Genomic DNA, 13660 nt, shown 5'->3' on the forward strand with positions numbered 1-13660 from the left:
GTCGTGTCGTGGGCGACCACCGGAGGGCTTGCGGTTCTTCGGTCGTGGAGCCGGGAGGCGCACGGCCGGGAAGGAGCGCGGGCAGCTCGCCTCAACGCCAGGGCCTGGGTCCAAGCCTCGTGGGGAACACTCGCCAACGCAGCGAGAGTGCGAGCGCGGGGAGCGAGGGGCCGGGGTGCGGGGGCGGGACGGCGGTTCGGGGCCGGCGGGGTCCGCGGGGAGGAGGAGAGCCCGCGGGAGGGACGGCCGGGTGCGGAGCTGCGCGCACGAGCCGCTGTGCCGGCGCTGGGGCTAGGGCGTCCGGGCCGCCCGGGAGGGAGGATTTGGGGGAAGCCGGGACAGTCGTTGGGACCTGAGGTCAAAGCAAAAGTAGGCGGGCGCTTGGGGATCCTAGCACGTGCGTTAGCAGTCGTAACGTTTTTATCTTCAGACTTGAAGTTTCAAGTGAATAAACTGGGCGTGTTGTGCTCATCCCGCAAGAGTCCGTCCCCGTGCGCCTAGGCTTTCGTTAGCTGGCGTTTCGTGTTTCACTTACAAATTCCGTTACCGTAATACTTTTGCTTGTATTCTGAGTGTAAAGCGCACACGGCCCCACAGAACACTACGGCGCGTGACGGCTTCTCGAGTAAGTAGGCGCCTGGGTGCAGCGGCTCCGCGGGAGCCCGAGCCTCCCTGGAGGCGGCCGTGGACCTTGCGGCTGACGGGTGCGCGGAGCGGACCTCGGGCGACGCGGACACTGACGGGCAGAAGCGCGGTCGGGAGCCCCGCCCCCCGCGCCTGGCTCTTGGGACTCGGCTCTCCTTCCGGTAGACCGCGGATCTTCCCGAAGCTTCTGGCGCGGCGCACGGCGACGACCCTTGTGCCCCGGGTGTGATGCCGAGCAGATCGGCCCCTCGTCAGGCTGGGAGCGCGGCCCGGTCTGCGCCGCTCTGCGCCTGACCAGAAACGAGGTCGGCCCGAGCGATCCCCACTTGTCAGAGCTTTTCCACGGACCCCAGGGCCCGTCTGTCCTTGGGATTTGTCTGCAAAGCACGTTGACCGGGCACCAGGCGGCTTTCTAACCCATGGAAGAAAGAAGGGGCAGTTGAGTTCAGTTTCCCAGTGTGGAAACGCTGTGAGCGTAATTCCCCGAGATCAGAAAATCTGCTGGATTAGAATGCAGTTTTCTTCTTGTTTTCCTATTTCCTATTTTTTTCTGCTTTATTATTTTGTTAACCATTCTTCCAATAATTTGTGAAAAAATCGGTTACTTGGGCAGCCCAGATAGCTCAGTCGTTAAGCACCTGCCTTTGGCCCAGGGTGTGATCCTGGAGACCCGGAATCGAGTCGCCTGCTCCTTCCTCTGCCTGTGTCTCTGCCCCCCCCCACCCGCCCCCACGTCTCTCTTTAATAAATAAATAAATTCTTTTAAAAAAGCAGTTACTAGTTTTATAAATCATGTTTGTTTTTAATATGAAGACACCAACATCACCCGTATGATGAGTATCAGTATTAAAATGTCCCTTTCATGGTGTATTCCTGTTATGCACCATCTTTAATCGCAGAGTTATATACTGCATATATTTTAATCTGCTTAGTACTTTGTTATTCTGGATGTTTCTCTCGTTCGCTTAGGAAAACATTGGTTTTAACAAACAGCCTTGGAAAATCTTGGGTCACTTCATAATTTATTAGGCAAAGTTGTTGGTTTGTGGTCACTTCTGGAAATTTGGTCATAGTGTGATTATAGTTGCAAAATTATATATAGATGAACTCCATAAATCACTGTGTTTATATGTAGTACGTGTGTGTGTGTAAATTCACAACAAATACAGGCTAAGTTACATTCAAGTCCTTATTTTTCTAAATCACATATATTCGTGTTTTGTGGGAAGTGGAATGCTGAGAAATAGCGGATCTCTCCCTCTGCTTGATGTCAGGTCCTGGGTACTGCAGGATTGGCTATGCTCCCCTGAGCTTTGGTGTGTGACCTTCCCAGAGCACCTTCTGCCCAACAGCGTCGCGGGCTAGTGGGCTGCTCCGTTCTCTCCCAGGCATCCCTACTCAAGGAGGGTCCCAACGTGTCCCTTTCAGTGGCCCGTCCACCGAGCATCCCAGCATGGTGGCGCTAGGCCATAGTGGCATAAATGTCTTGCTTCCACCAGAATGCACAGTGTTTCTGCTCTCAGGTTGTTCCACCTCGAGAGTGCACGGCATGAGCAGGACACAGATTCTCCCAATACAGTAGTCCTCCCTCTTTCCAGATTTCAAAGATACCATCTTTTTTCAACTGATTCGGGCCACTGTCCTCCCCGATCCTCCCCTATCCTCCATCCCCATCTTTGCCCGAGAAAAAGTCTTAATCCAGTATCTTCTTGTCTTCTCCAAATAAGTCTTGTTCAAGCCTCTCCTTTTGAAAGAAAATCCTATTAACCCCCCGCCCCCCTGGGAACTATGGAAAAATTTCTAGGCCTCAAAAATTAAAAGCCATTACGTTTCTCTCAGGAAGAGGTTTAGAACTTTTCATTTTTATCAGATGGGTCTCCTGAAGAGCAAACAGAATGATAATTTCTTAATTAGGTAATCATGCCACTTAAAATTTTCAGCAAATTGCCGCCTTCTCCATGCATGTACCTAATGATCTAAACTAGACATTGTGTGAGCACAGAGGTTGTGGTTCCCATAATTTTAGTCCATTTGCCTCAGCTGTACACCTACAAAATATGCTGATTAAAGGACAAAATAGCCTCCTTGGTCCTTGAGATGTAGAATGTTGCCCAAGTGATGACCCAGAAGCAGAAAGCTCACACAACCAGAATTTCGGTACCAGTGTCTCCCCAGGGAGCTCTTCCCCATCTGCCCCCCCCCCCTGCCTGTTTCCCCAGATGCTACAAACTCTGGGGTGTTGTCACTTACACTTCGAAGGCTACAGAATGTCTACACTTGGATCTCTCTCGCAGGGAACGCCAACTCAACTTGTTCAAAGCTGTAAGCATTGACCTTTCTACAAATGTATTTGTCCTCCTTATCCCCAGTTTCAGAGAACATTGTCGTTTTGTCCCAGTTGTCCAGACCAGTAGCATCTTTGCTCATTCCCTCGCTGCCCCCTCCCCCGCATCTAACTAGATGTCCTATGGGTTCTATTTCTTGAGTCATTTAAATCTGCATTGTTCTCCCTTCCAGGTTAAGTCAGATCCTTATCATTGCTTGCCCTACTATGGCAATGGCCACCTTTAATTACCATCTCTTCTTTCCATCATTACTGGTGACAATTCTTTCTGAAATTCAAATCTAATTATGCCTTTCCTTTATTTTAAAATGTTACTGATGAAAGTCCAAACTCCTTAGCTTGACCTAAAAGTATGATTAACTTAAAGGAGTCTAGGGCATAGAGGGAACTAATTGGAGGTCTTGGAGTTGTTCAGATATGAGGAAATTAATCCCTGCATAAGGACCATGATAATGGAAATGAGAGAAGAAGGCTGAAGATGAGACATATTAAAGAAACATTAGATTTAGTAAATGATTGTGCATGGGGAGGATCTGGAGAATTCAAGAACAATAAGTTTTTAAATTTCTGCAACTAGGCGTGTGATGTAACACCTGGGAGTAACTGGAGAGTGAAACTCTCTGCTCCTTGCAGCCCCAACCATGCCCCCACCCGGTACCGACTTTCCCACATCACACCTGTGAACTTTCCTTCCTGGGTGCACCTTTACCAGCTTCACTGTTTACTGATGCCATTCCCACCAGTAAACATTGACTTGAGTATCTCCTTTCATAAGGTTTTTGAAGAGGCAAAATATGAAATAGTATATGGTAACTCTCCTGGAGAAACTTAATCGCTCGGAGGGGGAAAAGACCCAGATTGTCAGTTTTTTAACATCATACTCCTCATTATCCATTTTCTTTTTTAAGATTTTATTATTTTTTAACTAATCTTTACCTCCAACGTGGTGCTCTGACTTACAAATCCAAGATCCAGAGTCACATGCTCTATCAACTGAGCCAACTGGGTGTCCCTATCCATTTTCTATTCTCAGTCAAATATAGAGTCTGGCACACAATAGCCCCTCATTAAATTCATGAAGTGGTTGAAGGAATAAGTGAGGAGATGGCAGATAATCATTCTAGGTGGGATTGCTAAGGAGCAGAGATGAGACCATACATACAATAGATTGGAGTGTGAGACAGAGCCCCTTACAGAAAGTGAACTACGTGATCGGAGGCAAGGTCATTTATGGCTGCAGAGGCAGTTAAAATATCGAATGATAGAAAATTTTGAAACAGGTTATAAAATGCAAATCTCAGGTTTGAACAGTAGATGATGAAACCTTTTAAAGTTTGTAAATGAGTGGTGTGTGCAAACCAGTGCTTTAGGAATCCAGAAACCTGGTAGCTGGCCTTCAGTTCTGAGTTAATGAGGCATCATCTGAGATGCTGAAGCAAGATTCTGAAACAAATGGCTACAGTTCAAATTGGGCCTCTTATAATGACCTTGTTCTCCTGGGGCACAGAGACTGCGTATGTAGGCATGTAGCTCTGACTTATCTACACAGAGCAATACATTTTTCACATGTCCAGAAAAATGCAAGTTGTATTTAAAGAAAATGGCAGGTATTTGTGTTTTCATATAATATTTTAAAATCCAACAATCTAGCATCATTTAGGATACAGCCATCCACCTAAAATACTCTATTACATATTAATTCCTTGAAATTGCCTTAGATTTATGGCGGAGCACACATTTAGGACTTCTGATGAGATGTTGTGCGTATATCTTACTCTGCCACAATGTTACTATTTGGGCAGAGCAAAGATATCAAGAGTGACATCTTTGTTCTCAGGTTACTATATTATGCGGGCTCATCCTTCTTTAATAGATTTTTTTCTTCTCCTGGGCTAGTGTACAGGGATTCACTGCTCTGCACTTGGTTCTAACTGGACAGAATTGGAAGCTGTGCTCAGACAAAGCAGCTACTCCTAAAACTCCAATTCCCCATTAGGCTCTTACACACTGGCCCAGAGCCATGGAGTTTCTTGCTTTCACTGCATGTTCTTCATGTTCAATAGAGTCTCGGCCTTCTTTTGCTTCCCGAGGTGGCTATTCAGAACAGAATTAAGGTTCCCTTGGCACATTCTAACAGAGCACACATCCTCTCTCTATCATTCAACCTCCTAATCCAGACAGCTTCTTGAGAAAGATTTCTAGCATAACAGCAAAATGGGACCAAGTGACTAGAAAAAAGTTTTTCTTGCATGCCTGAGATCACTTAGCAAGGCAGGGCAGAGTCAGTGTCTGTTTAGTTCAATGTTGTGTCATCAGAAATAAGATGAATACTTGTCTCACTGGCATTGCTCCTTAGCTGTCAAATTAGAGAAAACTGTCTAGCCTCTAACAGTATTTCTGTCCACAGCTTTATAAATATTAGCACATTTGTTTTGAAAGAATCTGTTTAGATTATTTTAGGCAGATGCCATGTACAGAAGTGAAATTAGTGATGCTACAGTAATTTGTTTCTTTGGTACAGAGCTCAGTCTCTACCACCGAGGTGTACCACATGTAACACACATTGTGGGCCTCATTCTCCCGAATGGATTCTCCAGTGTACATATTATACCATCTTTTTCAAGCAATTTAGTTTTCATAGGGAACCAAAAGATAGAGGTAATAGCTGAATGTCTCTCATGTGCCCTACCTGAACAGCCAGATTTACTGCCTTTTCATGTTTCCAAAAGAATAAAATTTCACATTCTTGGAATGTGTAAAATGAATTCCAACATTCCATTCTTGGAATGTGCAAAATAAATATATTTAATAATACATATGATCTTTATTTAGTGTTTTTAAATTGGAAGTCATGCTGTGTTTATAGTGTTCAAACCCTGGCTTGTTGGCTAAATGAAAATCTGTGGCTTTTTCTAATTTAGCTACTAGAACAGAGATTTCACAAGGACAAGAGGAATCTCAGCATAGTGAAGAAAACATTGAATTGACTCTGGCATTTTTTAGGTGTTAGGATGTGGCATGTTGTCGGCTTTATGAACCTCAGGTTGCCCTTCTCTAATGTGGGAGAATAGCTACTTTATGGAGGCTGGTATCGGGATAATAACAATACGCTGTAAGATGACCAATCACTGACTTGGTACATAGAAGGTTCTAGATCACTGGGTTTTGCTCCTTGGTGTTAGTATGCATGCACGTATTGTCTGTTACTTATTTTGTGAGTTTGATTAATAATAATAAAAATACAAAGAAAATCTCAATTGTGTTATTTGTAGTGCACTTACTTCAAAGACTTGTAAATGACAGTGTTAATGTTAAAAAAACATTAAGTTTGTCAATGTCAGCCAGTCAGAGAACATTTAAGGAGACTTTGTCATAGGCTGGTGTTGAAAGTAAACAATCAAAAAAAATGGCCAAGTCTAACATTGAGCCTTTCCGTCCTGCATTGGTGAAGCTAAATGACTCGATGTTGACCTATTGCTGGACCAAGCTTCAAGTGTAACTTCAATGGAATCTGTAAATGTACATATAAAGCTCGTGGTGAGGATGAAGGCAGGTCTCTGGCTCTGAATATTTACTGAGCCAGCTGAGCAAGGAAGCACCTGTTTCTTAAGGAAAGGGTTGCCTGCATCTTACAGACTGTAAGTTCCAATTCATGTTTCAACATGAACCAAAGTCAGTCATTTTAATATTCAGTAAAAATAACCAGGAAATGACGAGTTTTATTTGCTCCTGTACTTGCAGCATATCCTCTTAAATGGTGTAATGGTTGCCTTGAATATTATTTTGTTATGACTTAGTCCGTGAAGACACAACATCCTTCATGACAACTTAAAGAGTGCTGAATTCACATAGGAATTAACACAATATTTCTATTTAATGTGTCCCTGAGTCTGAATGAAACACTGTAGATGTAAAGTCTGGGGCTTTCTGACCAATTCCATTACCACCTGTGATTGCAAATCACCCATTTGCAGGAAAGGGGATATTCAGTCATCAAGAAAATAAACTTGCAGTCTGAAGCCAGTAAATAGAATGAAGAACATGTTGAGAGAAACTTAAAGGGGCTTTTGTCTAACAGAAGACACTTGGAAGCCAGACTCGGAAAGCTAGACGTCCTTAAGAAGGGAGGTGACACTTACCACACTCAGCTTTTAAAGGATTTTTCTGGAAGGCAGAATTCCTTTGGAAAACACTTTATGCACCAGCATGAATAAATTTCTGTGGTACTCTAGACAAAGATGAATTTTATTTCATTGTGGCTTTCGCCATATTACAATGCTCATAAACTATTTTACCTTATGCCAGACATGTGGAAGCAATCAGTATATGTAAATGATATGTGAAGGTGAGGTATAGCCTTAGCTTAAAAACTTAGACTGTCTGTGGTTATAAATTATAACCACATCACAAAGAGCAACTTGCTTTTTAATGGTAACTTAAATGTAAAAATAGTCAGTGATGAATTTTAAGTGTTCTTCTAGTAAAGTACAATAAATGTGAAATACAGTGCTACTTTGTGCTGTTACATTATTTCTAGGACACAATATTCAACGGCAAATATTGTTTTACCTGATGTAATTGTTAATATGTGAGTGGCTGTAGTAAGACATAATTATGTCAGTCTGTCTCAGAGAAACTTTTGCTTAGGGTTGTATTTTATTTATTTTTTACTTTTTCATTGGGTATAATTGATGTACAATATTGTGTTAGTTTCAGGTGTATATATAATGATTCAGTATTTGTATATATTGCAAATGATCACCACGATAAGTCTAGTTAACATCGTCCACCATATATAGGTTACAGAATTTTTTTTCTTGTAAGGAGAACTTTTAAGATGTACTCTCAGCAACTTTCAGAACTTTCAATTTTATTAACTGGGGTTGCCATATGTAGATTACAGTTGGCTACAGTTATTCTTTATTAAAATAAATGCATTCCCTCTTTTTTCTATGAGCATGATATCAATTTGTCTTTTGCCTATTCTTTCTACTTATATACAATATGTGTGCATGTTGATACGTGTACATGTACTTCATAACATTTCATAAATTTTGGACATAAAAAATTGAATCAAATTTCCTTGACAAAGAAATAGATATAATAAAAATAAGCATTAGTTTTCTTTCTTTAAATGCAAAATAACAAAAATCTGTATCGATCACTGTAATGATTACTAGGAATAGAAAAATACATAAAATTACTCTGTTTTCTTAAAAACATCACAACACAGTGTTTGATAAATTACAGTACTCGATGATGAGGAAGTTTGGTCCATCATTTATATGTAAAACAAATGCTGTGATGTTTAGAGGTAACAGTGGTTTGTTAATTATTTTATGGTATGCTATTGAGAATGAGGAAAACATGTTTTACAGGGAGTAAGAATTACACTGGATTACAAGAGTATGGAAAATTTTGCAAGGAACAATAGGGAAGGCCTTTCTGGTAGAAGAACAGACTGGACACATGGGACATTAGTTTGTACAACTTATTTAAAATAGCAACATTAATTTAATCTTTTATGGAAAGGTATGGCACGTACTGAGGCAGTAAAAGCCAATTCAGAAAATCTAAAAATGTCAGTAATTGATGATTCTCTGTAATATTTTATCATTTCTATATCTACTAATATAATATGAAATGAAGTATATTGTAATTTATGGGCTTTGTGCGATAAAGATGCATGCATTCTGCTCCCACGGAGCTCATATTTAGTGGAGAAGGTAAGTATGTCAAAACACACATTCTGGGGCAAATGTGTGAAGAGTAATGTATCCCAACAAAGAACTGTGAGTCTAGAAAAGTAAAATATTACAGAGAAGCGAGGGATCAGGGAAGTCTTTGAGAAGAAATACTTGAGGTGGGCATCAGAAAGCCTGTTGGCTTACATGTAAGACAGAAGAAGAATGGAGAGCATTCTGGTAATGGGAATAAATTTACAACAAAAGGAGACATTCCAGGACATTTCATTAAATATTTAACCATTTGAGTTTGCATAGTCATATTTAAGAAAAACATATGAGATAAGTTCAGGTACTAATTGAAAACCTCCCTAAAACTCAATGATTATTTGTAAGATGGGGATACTAAAAGATCTGCCATTTCAGATGATTGTGTAGATTACATGAGGCCTGGAAGGTATCTTTCTAAAATGTATCAGAGGGGAGAGACACCTGGGTGCCTCAGTATGTTAAGCTTAGGACTTTTGGTTTGGGCTCAGGTCATGATCGCAGGGTCCTGAGATCGAGGCACACATCAGACACTCTGTGGTCAGCTGAGTCTCCTTGAGAATCTATCCCTCTCACCTCTCCTCCCTCTGCTCATGAGCTCTCTAAAATAAATATAAATCTAAATAAGTAAGTAAATAAATAACAAGGGATACACATGGAACATGAAGCAAAGGGTTGGCATAGCGAATGTCTAGTTAAGTATTAGACATTAATAGAAAATATAAGGATGGCTCACACTATGAGTATCAGGTCAAGTGGTTGAAAGTCCAAAATAGATAATAAGTGTAATGGAAAAGCACAAGAGGTATTCTTCACAAGGAGAGAGATAAGAGGAGGATTGAGGGAAGGGTATAAGTGAGATAAGTGAGGAGTTGAGATAAAATGGGAGCAATTAAGTAAATACATAAGCTATATTTGGAGGGGAAAAAGACAGTTTGTTTGCCTTTTCCCTCTGTTTTGTTAATCACAGGGTTGAATAATTTCAGTCAAAGTGGCTCCATTTGATGATGTAGATATACTAATTATTGTGCTTGACTTTCTATTCTTCTTCTCTTCTGAGAAGATTGATAAGCAGTGACTAGGCCAATGTATAAAACAAGAAAGAGTTGAAAGAGCAGGGTGACTGATACTCCAGTAGTTCTAGCTAATAATAGGGTTGTCCACGTGATCTACCCAGAAGACAAACTTAAGGGAATAGGAGTGAATCAGATCAGAAAAATGGGATCTATGAGAGGTAATAAAAGCTATGAGTCAGGACCGGGAAAGAGGAAACTTTACTTAAAAATATAAAAATATACTGGTTCAAATGTGTGTGTATGTGTGCATATATATATATATATATATATATATATATATATATATACTGGTTCACACTTCAGTTTTTCTTCTATCATTCAGTTGAGACAGAAAACTCTTAACTTACAAAAATATTTAAATTTATAAATGATACTGAGTTATATAACAATAGTAACTAAGTGAGGGTGTTTTCAGAATATACTTTATGAGAAGTGAATATAATAGGTATCATGCATGAAATGCATAAAAATTGTTATTACCAAATGCTCCAATAATCTCATTATATTTCACTTATTGTTGAAATTGTGCCTAACAATATGTAGTTTGTTTTAGCTCAGGACAAGAACAGAAAGAGATTTTTACCTTATGTGACACTTAATGGCAGATGCTATAGGTAAAAGACTAAGATATGATATCATAGTCATTTACGAGAATAAAATACATGGACTACCAAGGATATGCAAACACAGGTAACCTATATGTAGGTTGTTTATTACAATGTGCCTTCTGATACGTCATGGATTGAAACATGCTTTATGAAGCATAACAGCCACATACAGTAAAGCCTCTGTTGGATCCCTACAGTTCTCTCATCCAATATTACAATTGTAAAGTCATTCTGCTGGATTACAGCTCTATTCTTTTAAGTATTTTCACTTGAATGACTCATACAGAAGAGTGAGCTTTATTTCAATGAACTTGCTTCATTATGTCCTTTTAACTGTTTGAAGTAGCATTTTCCTGACTTTCCTTCCTGGGTATTCCTAATCATAGGAGCTTATTCCAAAATTTTTTTCAAGAAACTTGATAGCACCACTCAAGTGTCCAGTCTTATGGCCCAAGTTTTATGTCCATTATTATGTAACAATGAAAGAAGGCTTAAATGGTGCCATTTTTTTAAATTTCCAGAGCCAGTTATCTTCACTACTGAAATTGACCATTGCATCCTCTAAAATGAACACATTCTATTGGAAAGATGGCTCCAGACTGAATTATCTAAATTATTCACTAAATTTAATCAGTCATTGCTTCCAGTTCACAAATTGACATTCTCAGAGTAGCTAGGAAATGTGAGTGAATATGGAATGTTGCTCTGTTAGACTTGAGAATTCTGTGAAACACTTAAAGAAATACTTAGACATTTTGCAACACTACTCTTGAGTCTTAGATGTTAAGCATATGAAGATCAGCTGCTCAGTTGGTTTACAAATACTGATTTTTCTACTATTGTCTTTGGGGAAACATGCTCTTTTTTAAGCCACTGTTCCAGACTCTGATGGGCATGAATCTGGCACCCTGGTGGTTTGTCCTGCCATCTTTCATAAGTAAATATCCTCATACATCTTAGAAGATAATGGATGTGGGGCTTTTTACTTTTTGATAGGTATACATCAAACTCATGGCATGTTTTCCATTAAATACAGGAAGAGAGAACCATTTGTGGTAGAAATCCCAATAGAAAACATATTTACACCCCTCTGATCTCTATTCCAGTCTGGATAGTAATTTTTTGACTTGGCTGCTCCTTTTTTCAAAGTTCTTACCAGTCACGCTAATTGGGACCTTTATTTAAATTGCTTCAGCAATTTACAACATACCACAGAATAACCTCTTAATCTGCACTTTGTACCAAGATTTGTATCTACTGAAATTTAAGAACTGCATTCTAAATAATTTATAAATTCAAAGAAATAAGATATTGCATATATTAAAAAGGGAGCCACTGATAGAATTATTCTTAGAAAAAATATTGAGAGTTTTAATCAGAATTCCATATTTAGGCTGTCACAGATTTACCATTTCCCATGCCAAATAAAGTGATGGGAGTGCTGTGAAAATTTAATGCTTGTTAGTGTTGGTGAATCACTGTGACCATAAATAAAAACTGCTATAAAACTTCAGAGCATTCTTTAGTGGGGCAGGCAAGGTTCACGTAGAGTCTGTTCCTTTGCCTACTTCCAGACATGTAAGATTCATATATCGAGCTTTCAATAGTACATGCATCCACCTGATAAAATGTTTATCCTATTGCTCTATTCAAAGCAATGGATGTACTAATATTGAGGGGGAAAAAGTCAAAGGACTGTTCTAGGTTTCCAGTCAAACCATTCACTGGCTATCATTTAAATAACCAAAACTACTTATCTGTTTATTTCATGCTCTGCCATTAAGTCATCCAGATGACTCCAAAGAAGGGAACAGAATTTGCTCTCAAGAAAATTCCAGTGTTCAACCCTAGAATCAGGGTCCCAAGTAACACCGAATGCTGATTACTAAACTTCCCCATGTACTGCTGATGAACCCTCGTGACTCAAAAGCAAGGGAAAGCAGACATTCAAAATAATCATCTGACATAAGTGAAGCACTGACATGCTGGCTTCCTATTCCTTTCTACTGAGGATGATGGATATTCTCCACTGTTGATGTATACTGATATTTGAATAAGGTTAGAAATAAAACAATTTTTTAAAAGTTACATTTAAAAAACTTTGGTGTTTCTGTTACAGTGAGTAATGGAGATGGTAAAAAAAAATCAACAATCACATTTAATGAATATTTATTATTAGCCAGAAATAGTGCTAAGATTTTTGTGTAAACTGCCTCATGTAATCATGACAACCACTCTAGGCGGTAGACATTTCCCATCCTTTTATGGATAAAGAAGCCAAAGCCCAAAGTAGAACAAGTCCGACAAGTTGGAAGAAAAAAGAAGTTTTAGAATTATTTTTAATTGTTATGAAGAATACTTAACATGAAATCTATCATCAATAAACTTTTAAAAGTACAATACACCACTATTGACTATAGATATAATGTTGTACACTAGATGTCTACAGCTTACTCATCTTGCTTAACTGAAACTATATACTTGATGATTACTAACCTCCCAATCCTCACCCCACCCCTAGTAACTTCCATTCCACTCTCTGATTCTAAAAATTTGTCTATTTTAGATCCTTCACGTAAGTGAAGTCATCACTTTTAATCACTGCTCTCCTTTGAAAAAGATTGGAGTCCAAGAAATTGGAAGAAATCACTGTTTAAAAGCCACAACTGTGCAATTGTATATACTCATTACAGAGAAAAATTGACTTAAAAAATTAATTACAAAATCAAAGAGTTCTTGGGACAGCTGGGTGGCTTAGCGGTTGATCATCTGCCTTTGGCTCATGGCGTGATCCCGGGATCCGGGATTGAGTCTTTAGGATTTTTTTTTTTTTCTAAGCATATGGCTACATTAAAAAGAAGAAGAAGAAGAAGAAAGAAGGAAGAAGAAAGAAGAAGAAAGAAGAAGAAAGAAGAAGAAGGAGGAGGAGGAGGAGGAGGAGGAGGAGGAGGAGGAAGAAGAAGAAGAAGAAGAAGAAGAAGAAGAAGAAGAAGAAGAAGAAGAAGAAGAAGAAGAACAACAACAACAACAACAACAACAACAACAACAATTAGGACTACAAGATTCTAATTTTAGATCTTTATTTATTCTATATCTTTACTTAGACAATGACATGATTTTCCATAAAATCTTTCACTGGTTTTTGAATTGAGTCATTATATGTAGTTTTCCAGGAATGTATAGCTAATCATATACTATTACATAATTAAGTTTACTGAAATAAAAAAACGTTATATATAAAAAGTAATTTTTACA

At 39.3% G+C, this 13660-nt stretch overlaps 1 protein-coding gene and 1 long non-coding RNA gene across 7 annotated transcripts in view; one reads left to right on the forward strand and one right to left on the reverse strand.

Annotated features, from left to right (window-relative positions):
* Nucleotides 1–13660, forward strand: part of SEMA3A (semaphorin 3A) — a 454575-nt gene that overhangs the window by 262735 nt on the left and 178180 nt on the right. The window lies entirely within an intron of this gene.
* On the reverse strand, nt 1424–3085 carry LOC144292882 (uncharacterized). The gene is made up of 2 exons (XR_013360266.1): nt 2896–3085; nt 1424–2524 (listed from the first exon to the last, which is right to left on the reverse strand). It is a non-coding gene; the product is annotated as an uncharacterized LOC144292882 (long non-coding RNA).

This window comes from Canis aureus, chromosome 21 (assembly GCF_053574225.1).
Source record: "Canis aureus isolate CA01 chromosome 21, VMU_Caureus_v.1.0, whole genome shotgun sequence".
NCBI classification, from domain to species: Eukaryota; Metazoa; Chordata; class Mammalia; order Carnivora; family Canidae; genus Canis; species Canis aureus.